The 13,639-nt window shown below is 42.1% G+C and overlaps 1 pseudogene; it reads left to right on the top strand.

Annotated features, from left to right (window-relative positions):
• On the top strand, positions 10,955-13,133 carry LOC100624411 (annotated as a pseudogene).

Raw genomic sequence — 13,639 nt, 5'->3', positions numbered from 1 at the left:
GATCCCAGGAGATCAGACTCTAAAACCTGCCTCCCTAACTGATTAAGTAGAAAGGATTACTAGGTAGTGACAGGGCCATGATTTTTTTCTTAAACCACACCAAAGTTTCCATTTCTTATGTCCAAGGGTCTTTATGTTTTTCACAAATTCAATGATCTATACTCTACATGAACAATACATTAATGCACTTTGCTACCCCAAGTTCACTTCCTCAGTTTGGTCATAAAACACTTTAGTTTGAAGAAAAATTTATGTTTTAGGCTTCCCTGCTAAATTAGGAATTAGGAAATGCTGACTTTACAGATCTGACTGTAGCAGTAGATTTTGCTACTGTGGGATAGCCAGTTAGGCAGGGGTGGACATTGAGAAATAAGGCTGGAAATTATTGGAATGACAATTGCTGGTACTTCAGGGTTTAATCTATTAGATTCTCTTTTGCTCAAGGCCCCCAAGTTTTAGGAGTGGCTTAGGCAAGCTTTAAATCTGTAAGTATCATCTTATACTGTAGTTACTAACTTCTCTTAAAATTGCATATCATGAAGCTGGAGTGGTCCATCTTCCTATTGCCATTTTTCTTGAATGTGCAGCTCTTGACACAGTGAGCAATGGCATGATTTCTGGCATCTCTTGAAATTGTGCAATAATACCAAATCCTTATCACCTAGAATTTGTCCTTTTCCTTCCCATTGTGGCTCACTGGTAATGAATCCAACGAGTATCTGTGAGGACATGGATTCCATCCCTGGCCTCAATCAGTGGGTTAAGGATCCAGCATTGCTTCGAGCTGCAGTGCAGGTCACAGACATAACTCAGATCTGGTGTTGCTGTGGCTGTGGTGTAGGCTAGCAGCAGCAGCTGTGATTCAGCCCCTAGCATGGGAATTTCCATATGTCCTGGGCATGGCCCTAAAAAGCCCCCCCCAAAAGAATTTGTCCTTTTCACACTATTCACTGCTTTTTTAAATAATTTATCCTTTTTTCTTTTTTTTGTCTTTTCTGTAGTTTTTTCAGAGCAAACCTCAGTCATGAAACAGCCATCTACCATTTTAATTCCCAGAAATTGGCATGCTATATTAAACATACATATATATATATTTGACATAGTAGAGTAAAAATATATTAAAATACATATTTGTTTTAAATTATATAACCTTATTTCCCATAAATTGGAATTATATATTACTATATATATAAACCATATTTTAAAATATATATTATATTAACATATACATGTTTTTAATTATATAATACCTGAATTAATGTTCATAATAAAAAAATTAAAACTAGATGTATATAAAGTAAATGAGAAAATCCTTCTTCCCATCCTTACATCCCACTTATTTTCATGAAATAATCACTGTTAATAATTTGGTATATTCCATTTGGCCTGTACATTTACATAGGTGTGTGTGTGGAGGTTATGTGTAATTTCATATGCACACAGTTTTTTGAAAACATAATGAAACACTGTAGCCAGCTAGGGTCTCAAGAGACAGAAATCACACGTTAAATAGGGAAAGTTTATTATAAAGAATTATTAACCAGTAACAGGGCATTAACTACTAAGGGGTAAAGAGTACTCTAAAAGGATACACTAGCACATATAGGGAACAGCCACTACCTCCAGGGCTGAGGCCAAGCACACAAGGAAGGAAAGAATTTGGAAGAGGCCCCAAATTATCAAGACTGATAATTGGGCTATATGAGAGCGTATGTGACAGTTTATGTCACTGGTTGACAGTTTGCTGAGTTGCTGCCCATTGAAGAGGTGGCATGCAGGAAACTGGATGTACTAAAATGTTGAAGGGCTGATGATGCACCTTGCAAGGAAGCCACTGAGAATCTGAGAAGCCTCTCTTCTAATGCAAATGAGAATCCTAAGTCGTACTTGCTTCAGTATCATTTCCATTGTCATTCTTGCTTTAATGAAAATGCACTTAAAATCACAGAATTTGGAGTTGGAGTTGATCTTAGCGATATAATGCAGACTCCTAGTGTTAAATGTGGTTGAATAAATTCAACATTTATCTCTGCTGCCCCTCCATAGTCTTCTAAAAGGACAGTATGTTCAAAATTCATAAACCCATAAGACAGAGAACCTGGGTAGACAAATGACAGCAACCACATTTTGGAAAAGTGGACATTGACTTACAGAGCAGTAATTCACTAAACTATTGGTGGGGAAAGCCAGAGCAAGCCCATTTTTAGAGCCTCCAGGAAAGATCAGGTGGTAGAGGTACTATTTATCTCTGAAAGGGGCACTGTGAGTGAGATTAAAAAAAAGGAGGAGTTCCTGTCATGGCACAGTGGAAATGAATCCAACTAGGAATCATGGCGGGTTTGATCCCTGGCCTTGCTCAGTGGGTTGGAGATCCAGTGTTGCTGTGAGCTGTAGTGTAGGTTGCAGACGCTGCTTGGATCTGGCGTTGCTGTGGCTGTGGCGTAGGCCGGCAGCTACAGCTCTGATTAGACCCCTAGCCTGGGAACCTCCATATGCTGCGAGTGTGGCCCTCAAAAGACAAAAAAATAAACTCAAAATGGCTGAAAGACTTAAATATACGACAGGACACCATCAAACTCCTAGAAGAAAACATAGGCAAAACACTCTCTGACATCAACATCATGAATATATTCTCAAGTCAGTCTCCCAAAGCAATAGAAATTAGAGCAAAAATAAACCCATGGGATCTAATCAAACTGAAAAGCTTTTGCACAGCAAAGGAAACCCAAAAGAAAACAAAAAGACAACTTACAGAATGGGAGAAAATAGTTTCAAATGATGCAACCGACAAGGGCTTAATCTCTAGAATGTATAAACAACTTATACAACCCAACAGCAAAAAAGCCAATCAATCAATGGAAAAATGGGCAAAAGACCTGAATAGACAGTTCTCCAAAGAAGATATACAGATGGCCAACAAACACATGAAAAAATGCTCTACATCGCTGATTATAAGAGAAATGCAAATCAAAACTACCATGAGATACCACCTCACACCAGTCAGAATGACCATCATTAATAAATCCACAAATAGCAAGTGCTGGAGGGGGTGTGGAGAAAAGGGAACCCTCCTGCACTCTTGGTGGGAATGTAAACTGGTACAGCCACTATGGAGAACAGTTTGGAGATACCTTAGAAATCTATACATAGAACTTCCATATGACCCTGCAATCCCACTCTTGGGCATCTATCCGGACAAAACTCTACTTAAAAGAGACACGTGCACCCGCATGTTCATTGCAGCACTATTCACAATAGCCAGGACATGGAAACAACCCAAATGTCCATCGACAGATGACTGGATTCGGAAGAGGTGGTATATATACACAATGGAATACTACTCAGCCATAAAAAAGAATGACATAATGCCATTTGCAGCAACATGGATGGAACTAGAGAATCTCATAATGAGTGAAATGAGCCAGAAAGACAAAGACAAATACCATAGGATATCACTTATAACTGGAATCTAATATCCAGCACAAATGAACATCTCCTCAGAAAAGAAAATCATGGACTTGAAGAAAAGACTTGTGGCTGCCTGATGGGAGGGGGAGGGAGTGGGAGGGATCGGGAGCTTGGGCTTATCAGACACAACTTAGAATAGATATACAAGGAGATCCTGCTAAATAGCATTGAGAACTTTGTCTAGATACTCATGTTGCAACAGAACAAAGGGTGGGGGAAAAAATGTAATTGTAATGTATACATGTAAGGATAATCTGACCCCCTTGCTGTACAGTGGGAAAATAAAAAAATTAAAAAAAAAAAAAAAGGAGGCATAGCTGAGGACAGGAATACCGTACTGAAATTGGGAATTAAATGAATGTCAGAATTAGACAGTGATATTTCAGCCCCTTTCTGCAACTCAGCTCTGAGAATGCTACTCAAAAAGTACAAAAAGAGTTCCTGGTGTGGCTCAGCAGTAACGAACCTGACATAGTGTTCATGAGGACATGGGTTTGATCCCTGGCCTTGCTCAGTGGGTTAAGGATCAGGTGCTGCCATGAGCTGTGGTGTAGGGCACAGACACGGCTTGGATCTGGCATTGCTGTGGCTGTGGCATAGGGAGTTCCAGTTCGACCCATAGCCTGGGAACCTCCATAGGCAACAGGTGTGGCCCTAAAAAGAAAAAAAAGTAGAACAAAAGAGAGGAAAAATGTTAGAGAAAAAGGATAAGAAAGTTAAAAGTCAATTCAGGAGATCAACATCCAAATTCTAGGAATTCCAAAAAGAAAATCATGGGGAGAAAAATATCAAAGAAATAATTCCTAGAAAATATCAAAGAAAATGTCCTAGAAATGAAGAACATATGTTTCCAGAATAGAAGACTCATACCAAAGTTAAAATTATTGTTAAATTTCAGAAACAGACTCATAGACTTTGAAAATCTTATGGTAGTTTATGGTTACCAAAGGGGAAAGGTTGGGGGAGGGATGTACTGGAGGTTTGGGATTGACACATGCACACTGGGTATATGGACTGATGGGCCAGTAGGGGCCTGCCATACAGCACAGAGAACTCTACCCAATATTCTGTGATAATCTATGTGGGAAAAGCATCTGAAAGATAATGGACATGTGTATATGTATAACTGAATCACTTTGTTGTATAACAGAAATTATCACAACCTTGGAAATCAACTTGAAAAAAGGAGTTCCCATTGTGGCTAAGTGGATTAAGAACCTGACATAGTGTCCATGAGGAGGTGGGTTCGATCCCTGGCCTTGCTCAGTGGGTTAAGGATCCGGCTTTGCTGCAAGCTGCAGCATAGGTCACAGATGTGACCCAGATCCTTCGTGGATGTGGCATAGGTGAGCAGCTTCGGCTCCTATTCGATCCCAAGTCTGGGAACATGCATGTGCTGCAGGTGTGGCTGTAAAAAGAAAAATAAAACAAAATAAATTTTTAAGAAGTAGACCTTAAAAAAAATATTCAGAAAAATTGAGACAATTAGAAGGCAGAGGGAAAAGTTCTTGGTTGCCTGCGGGTTAATATTATGGACACCAGATGGCAATAATACCTCAAAGGGTCTATATCCAAGATGGTATTTTGTTTTTTTCTTCATAAAATTTCATCTCTTTCCAAAGCATTAGAAAGAGGTAGGCTCAGTTTGGATTCTTTCCATCTATTCATGCTCTATCAGAGCTCACTCTGATTTCTTCCTAAAAGGCTCTGCTAAAAGGTCATCATTCAGTCAGTCTGAAGGAAGGAAAAAGATTCAATTCTCTTTTGAAGAATGGCTTGTGTGGCTCTGAGGGGGGAAAAAGACTCTTAAGAGGATAGACTCTGAGCCATATTTTGTGAACAGGAGGACCTCTATCATGCAAGGATTATAAAGTGTTCATTTATGCTCTCAATAAGTTTTACTGATGCCCATTCTATGCCAGGTACTGTGCTAGGCAGCAGGAATACCCCAGTAAAAAAATCAGACATGGCTTTTGTCTTCATGGAGCTTACATTGTAAAGGGAGAAATATCCAATAAACAAGTTAAATCATATATGTATCTGGGGAATTTGATAGAGGTCAAGGTGGAAGCAAGCACACCAGTTAGGAAGCTATTACAGCTGTCCAAATGGGAGGTACAGGATGACTTGGATTAGGGTGATGCTAGGGGAGAGAGAAGTAGGTGAATTCAAGATATATTGGAGAGTAGAGGTGACAGTACTTGGTCATTGTCCAGAGCAGATGTGTTAAGGTGTCCAGGTTGAGCAAGTGGCTAGGTGGATGGGTTGCCATTTTCTCAGGTGGAGAACACGTGGAGAGAAAGAGGTTTTGGAGAAGGGGCTTGTGGTTAAAATCAAGAATCCAGTGAGGAATATTAATTAAATCAAACAGGTCTCTCTCCCCAGGCATTCAGATTCTGGTGGATGTCATCGATCCAGGCTAGGATGGAGTTTGCTCTGATTACTGCCCAGTAGAATGGCTTGGTTGGGAATATTTGTTTTAAATTGGCTCAGAGTTGGTGTTTATTAAGTTAAAAATTGCTTTTGCTCAGCCCCTCCCCTCTCCAGCAAGAGCAAAATCAGCTGAAATTTGCAGTGTTCCCCCACCCCCACCTCAAGGTAGGCCTTTGAGAGTTAAAGAGAACAGGCCAGAGCACCTTTTTTTTTTTTTTTTTTGTCTTTGTTGTTGTTGTTGTTGTTGTTGTTGTTGCTATTTCTTGGGCCGCTCCCGAGGCATATGGAGGTTCCCAGGCTAGGGGTTGAATCGGAGCTGTAGCCACCGGCCTACACCAGAGCCACAGCAACGCAGGATCTGAGCCGCGTCTGCAACCTACACCACAGCTCACGGCAACGCCGGATCGTTAACCCACTGAGCAAGGGCAGGGACCGAACCTGCAACCTCATGGTTCCTAGTCGGATTCGTTAACCACTGCGCCACGACGGGAACTCCAGAGCACCTTTTACATTTTGTTTTTTTGTACTCTGTTCAGAAATGGGACACAGTGTCAAAGACAAGAAGCTTCTAGAAAAGGCAAGACCAGTTGTTTTGGTGGCTCCTTGAGTTACGATGTACAGGTTAAGACCCTGACTGTGATTCTGAGATGACAGACATGAAAACTTCTTTCCTTGGCTCTGAGGATGAGACCTTTGCCTTATTTTGAACCCCACACAGTGCCTGATACACATGTACTCAGTAAATATATGTTTAATTGAAGCCACTCCGTCTGGACCAGGCTCCAGACCTGAGTTGCACTCTCCATAGGACTTGAAATACCTCATATTACCTGTTTCCCCAAATCGGTAAATGATAAGCTGTGTGCTGGAGGAGGTGCCTCTTCAGACTCATCATGGCTTAGGACCACAACACCAGGTGTGTTAGAAAAAGATACATCACCTTCTTTGTTCCTATACCCCCTCTCTGGGAATATTTTGACACTATCAACACATTTTAAGACAGAATTTATTTAGTCTTTTTAGGGCCTTACCTGCGGTGCATGGAGGTTCCCAGGCTAGGGGTTGAATCAGAGCTGCAGCTGCCGGCCTACACCACAGCCACAGCAATGCGAGATCTGAGTCGCATCTGCAACCTACACCACAGCTCATAGCAATGCTGTATCCATAACCCACTGAGCAAGGCCAGGGATCGAACCCTCGTTCTCATGGATACTAGTCAGGTTCATTAACCACTGAGCTGCAATGGGAACTCCTTAAGATAGAATTTAAAATTAACTTAGCTCTGAACATCAGTGTTTTCATTTGTGACCTGGAGGTTGAGTAGTTCTATACTGTGTCCATAGTCAACAGTTGCCTCAGTCACATTATTTTTTTTTCTTTTTTCTTTTTTCGTCTTTTGAGGGCCACACCCATGGCACATGGAGGTTCCCAGGCTAGGGGTCTAATCGGAGCTACAGCTGCCGGCCTACACCACAGCCACAGCAACACCAGATCCGAGCTGTGTCTGCGACCTACACCAAAGGTCATGGCAGCGCTGGATCCTTAACCCACTGAGCGAGGCCAGGGATCAAACCTGCAACCTCGTGGTTCCTAGTCGGATTTGTTTCCACTGAGCCGCAACAGGAACTCCCATATCTCTTCTTTTTAAGCTGAAGTATAATTGACTTACAATGTTGTGTAAGTTTTTTTGGGTACAGCAAAGTGATTCAGTTACACACATACACACATACAAATCTATTCTTTTCTATTATGGCTCATTATAGGATATTGAATATACTTCTCTGTGCTATACAATAGGACCTTGTTGTTTATCCATTCTATATATAACTGTTTGCATTTGCTAGTCCCAAACTCCCACTCCACCGCTCTCCTAACCCCGTTCCCCTGGCAACCAGAAGTCTGTTCTCTAGGTCTGTGCTTCTGTTTCTGTCTTTTAGATCAGGTCATTTGTGTCATAGTTTATTTTTATATTTATTTATTTATTTATTGCTTTTTAGGGCCGCATTCGTGGCATATGAAGTTCCAAGTCTAGGGGGTTTAATAAGAGCTATAGCTGCCGGCCTACGCCACAGCCACAGCAACAAAAGATCCGAGCCAAGTCTATGACCCACACTATGGCTCATGGCAGCTCGGGATCCTTAACACACTCAGTGAGGCCAGGGATCGAACCTGCATCCTCATGGATCCAAGCTGGGTTCGTTAACCACTGAGCCAAGAAGGGAACTCCCTTGTGTCATAATTTAGATTCCACATATAAATGATATCATATGGGATTTGTCTTTCTCCTTCTGACTTATTTTGCTTAGTATGATAATCTCTAGGATCATCCATGTAGTTGTAAATGGCATTATTTCATTACTTTTATGGCTGAGTAATATTCCTGTGTATGTGTGTGTGTGTGTGTGTGTGTGTGTATATATATATATATATATATATATATATATATGAATTATAATTTCATCTAGATACATGCCCAAGAGTGGGTTTATAGGGTCATATGGCAACTCTATTTTTAGTTTTTTGAGGAATCTCCATACTATTCTCAATAGTGGCTGCACTGATTTGTATTCCCACTAATAGTGTAAGGAGGGATCCTTTTCTCCACACCTCCTCCAGCATTTGTTGTTTGTAGACTTTTGAATGATGACCATTCTGACCAGTGCAACATGGTACCTCATTTGTAGGTTTTTTTAAATTTTTAATGATTTTTATTTTTTTCCATTATAGCTGGTTTACAGTGTTCTGTCAGTTTTCTACTGTACAGCAAGGTGACCCAGTTACACATACATGTATACATTCTTCTTTCTCACATTATCATGCTCCATCATAAATGACCAGATATACAGCAGGACCTCATTGCTTATCCATTCCAAAGGCATCTATTAACTCTCATTTGTAGGTTCGATTTGTATTTCTCTAATAATTAGTGATATTGAGCATCTTTTTGTGTACATTTTGACCATCTGTGGGTCTTCTTTGGTGAAATGCCTGTTTAGGTCTTCTGTTCATTTTATGATTGGGTTTTTTGTTTTTTTGTTATTGAGTTTTAAGGGCTGTTTGTGTATTTTGGAGATTAAGCCCTTGTCAGTGTTATCATTTGCAAATATTTTCTCCTAGTCTTTTGTTTTATTTATGTTTCATTTGCTGTACAAAAGCTTCTAAGTGTGATTAGGTCCCATTTGTTTATTTTTCTTTCATTTCTATTGCCTTGGGAGAATGGCCTAAGAAAACATTTTACAACTCATGTCATAGAGTGTTTTGCCTGTCTTCTTTTCCAGGAGTTTTATGGTGTCATGTCTTCTATTTCAAGTTATTTTTGTGTACAATATGAAGGAGTGTTCTAATTTCATTGATTTATATACAACTGTCCAACTTTCCCAGCATCACTTGCTAAAGAGACTGTCTTTTCACCATTGTGTGTTCTTGCCTCCTTTGTCAAAAACTAATTGACCGTAGGTGTGCAGATTTACTTCTGGGCTCTGTCTTTTGTTCCATTGATCCATATGTCTGTTTTTGTGCCAGTACCATGCTGTTTTGAAGAATCATAGCTTTTTTTTTTTATTTTTAGGGCTGCACTCATGGCATATGAAGATTCCCAGTCTAGGGGTTGAATTGGAGCTACAGCTGCTGTCCTGTGCCACAGCCACAGCAATGCCAGATCCAAGCCATGTCTGAGACCTACATTGTAGCTCACGGCAGTGCTGGATCCCCAACCCACTGAGCGAGACCAGGGATCGAACCCGAATTAACATGGATAGTAGTTGGATTTTTTCTGCTGTGCCACAATGGGAACTCCAAGAATTGTAGCTTTTTAAACTTTATGCTTTCATACAGTTTAGAACAGTGCATTATACAGTCCTGTGGACGTGAAGGAGTGGACTAGGAAAGCTTTAGTTTGCCCCACTAATTTGCATAAAATCTATCACCCTCTCCAGAATTATAATCATATGTAAGAAGAAAAAAAATTATAAATTGTAAATGAGAGCATCTTTAGAAAACACTTTTTCTTTCATTTTTTCTTTTTTTGCTTTTTAGGCTGCACCCACAGCATATGGAAGTTCCCAGGCTAGAGGTTGAATTGGTGCTACAGCTGCCAGCCTATGCCACAGCCACAGCAATAGTAGTTCCGAGCTACATCTGTGACCTATACCATAGCTCATAGAGACATTGGATCCCTGACCCACTGAGTGAGGCCAGGGATTGGATACTAGTCAGGTTCGTTACCACTGAGCCATGAAGTTAACTCCCCAAAACACCTGTTTTTGTCTTTGCCTTGCCCATGGCATGTGGAAGATTGTGGGCCAGGGATTAAACCTGCACCACAGCAGTGACAGTACCAGATCCTTAACCTGCTGTGCCACCTGGGAACTCCAAAACATGTTATTTTTATTGTTACATAATATGTATTCCAAGTAAAAAACAGTACACTCATACCCAGAAGCAGTACTCAGTTAAGGCAGGACCTCTAGCTTCCCCTTCTGGATGGATTGCTACCCTGAAGTGTTTCCAGCTAAAAAAAATCTGACACTCCCACTGCTCAAGAGATTTGTTAACAACTGTTGTTGAAGAGTGGGAGCCAAAGCCTGGCAAAGGATGCAGCATGCCCCTGAAAGCTGAGTCTTCCCTTCTCTGCCTCCCCTTAGGCTATGTTGTTTTTCTGCTGTGGCCTGTATTCTGCATTTCCTTTTTCTTGGCATTAATATGTAGATTTAATGAAATCTCAACAAAGACTATAACTGGTTTCTTTTTTTGGAACATGACTTGATTTTCAGTTTCACTAAGAGTCATTACATGAGGTTGATCGGCTAAATAAATAAATAAATCAAAGTGTTAAAAGGGAAGACTTAGCTCTGGGAGTCAACCTATAAGACAGGCTCCAGTGGTCACTGGCTGCCTCCTAGGTATCACACCCTGTGTACCCTCCCCCCGCCCCCCGCCCCCCAACTCGGAGTAGGTTGCTAGATAAGCTATAGAATGCTCAGCACGTCCATTGCCACCTGCCCCACTTCCTCCTTCATGCTCACCCTGGTGCATGTTCCCAGCCGCTCTCTCCATGACCACACTCACCCAGAACCTGCAGGTCAAGAAGCTTTGGGCAGGGTACCACAGGCATGGCTCTGACCTCAGCTTGCACCACCTTTTTGAAGGGACTGAGGAGTGCTCCAGCCACTTTTATCTTGAACCTCAACATCAACCATGGGCATATTCTGGTGGATTACTCCACAAACCTTGTGATGGAGGCTGTGATGCAGATGCTGGTGGACCTGGCCAAGTCCAGGGTATGGAGGTTGCCTGGGAGTGCAGTTTCAGTGGTGACATCAGCTTCACTGAGGATTGGACAGTGCTGCATGTGGCCCTGAGCCACTGGTCAAACACCCCAGTTCTTGTGGATGGCAAGGATGTGATGCCAGAGGTCCGAAGGGTCCAGGGGAAGTTGAAGTCTTTCTTCCAGCATATCCAAAGTGCTGAATGGAAGGGATACTCAGGCAAGTCCATCACGCATCAATGTTAGTATTAGCAGCTGTGACCTGGGACCCCTCATGGTGAATGAAGCCCTCAAGCCATATTCTGCAGAAGGTCCCCAGCTCTGGTTTGTATCCAATGTTGATGGCACTCTCATTGCCAAAACGCTGGCCACCCTGAGCCCCAAGTCCTTCCTGTTCATCATTGCCTCTAAGACCTTCACCACCCAAGAGACCATCATGAATGCAGAGACGAAGAAGGAATGGTTTTGAGGCAGAATATTAATTCAGGTAGTCAGTGTAGGAGCATGGGCTTTGATGTATTCTTTGATGTGGCTATTTATTAACATTTGTGGCTTAAGAGCTCCAGAGAGTAATATTCCCACAGGCCTTGTTTACTGTAGGAAGTGTACCTACGCCCACAGGGACCTTAATCTCTAACCCACTCCTCAATTTATAGAAAAGAAATGAGACTGAGGAATGGTGACTCAGTCTAAGAGAAGAGAAAACAAAGAAACCATAAACCTTACGGGACATTTCCACCCCTAAAACCCCTATTGGACAAGGACTGATAGAGGTAAGTGGACAAGGCCAATGGGAGAAAAACACATCTTTCTGTACCCCACGTTGGTAATCCCCCCATCTTTAAGGGATAAAAATTCATATAGGAAAATAGAGAAGGGGGCTCTTCTCACCACTCCTAGCAGCCCTGAGAGCTATTTGCTTTCCTGTAGTAAAGACTTTGCTTGCTTGCTGCCTGTGTGTTCAGGGAGTTCATTCTTCAACTGTGTGAACAAGAACCTGGATTCTGGTAACATCTTTCCAGCATTAGTTTCTCCTGTTGGCCAAGGATCCTTCTGCAGTTGAGAAGGACTTTACTTCCCTGTTTACCAACACTGTTAAAGTGAAGGAGTTTGGAATTGACCCTCAAAAGTTGTTTGAGTTCTGGGATCAGGTGGGAGCTTGCTCCTTGCCGTGATCAGCCAGAGGACTCTCCATTGCCCTGCTTGTGGGATGTGACAGCTTCAAGCAGCTGCTCTCAGGGGCTCACTAGATGGACCAGCACTTCTGCACAACACTCCTGGAGAAGAACACCCTTGCCCTGCTGGCTCTGCCAGGTATCTTGTACATCAAGTGCTTTGGGTGTGAGATGCAGGCCATGCTGCCGTATGACCAGTACATGCGCCGCTTTGCTGCCTACTCCCAGCAGGGTGACATGAAGTCCAATGGGAAGTACATCATCAAATCCAGCAGCCCTGTGGACCAACCAACAAGCCCCATTGTTGGGGGGAGCCAGGGACAAGTGGGCAGCATGCCTTCTACCAGCTCATCCACCAGGTTACCAAGATGATGCCCTGTAACTTCCTCATCCTGGTCCAGACCCAGCATCTGGTAAGGATGGATTCACATCCAAAGATCCTCCTGGCAAACTTCTTGTCCCAGGTGGAGGCCTCGATGAGGGGGAAGTCAACAGAAAAGGCCTCAAAGGAGCTACAAGCTGTGGGAATAAGTCTGGAAGACTTTGAGAAACTGTTGCACCACAAGGTCTTTGAAGAAAATCTCCCAGCGAACTCTACTGTGTTCACCAAGTTCATGCCATTCATTCCTAGAGCTTTGATTGCCATGTACGAATACAAGATCTTCATTCATGACATCATCTGGGATACCAGCAGCTTTGACCAGTGGGGAGTGGAGCTGGGAAAGCAGCTGGCTAAGAGAATTGAGGCCAAGCTTGATGGCAGTAGCCCAGTGACTTCTCAAGATTCTTAAATGCTCCAGGGACTCCTCTTCCCAATGCCAGACCCCCCAGGCTTGGGAACCTGACATGGGGCTTAGAACTCTCACCCCTGTGGGAGAGCCTCTGTGATAGTTATTTTCCAGCCTGTGGGTTGCCTTCCCAGTGGGTGTAGAATTGCAAATAGCATGAAAGTGCCCCTTGTACTGTCTCAATGTGGCTTCTTTGTCTTTGGGTATAGGATATCTTTTTTGGTAGTTTCTGGTCTATTTTGTTGATGGTTGTTCAGCAGATGGTTATAATTTTGGTGTTTTTCTAGGAGTCTAATAAAAGTAGAATGTGTATATGGGAATTCTATGTATAATACAGGCACTATTTCAAATCAGTGTGGAAAATATTAGTTAGTAACTTGTATTAGGGTCATTGCCTAGCCATTTAGAACCTTGAAAAAATAAAGAGGCCCTCTAGTCTCCAGATGAGGCTTTTAAATGAAATGAAATAGAAGTTTTAGAATACTATAAAGCAAAAAACATTTAAATTA

The sequence above is a fragment of the Sus scrofa genome, chromosome 1 (assembly GCF_000003025.6).
Source record: "Sus scrofa isolate TJ Tabasco breed Duroc chromosome 1, Sscrofa11.1, whole genome shotgun sequence".
Taxonomy (NCBI): domain Eukaryota; kingdom Metazoa; phylum Chordata; class Mammalia; order Artiodactyla; family Suidae; genus Sus; species Sus scrofa.
Note: the sequence above shows the minus strand (reverse complement) of the source record. Positions and strands in the feature narration are given on the sequence as shown.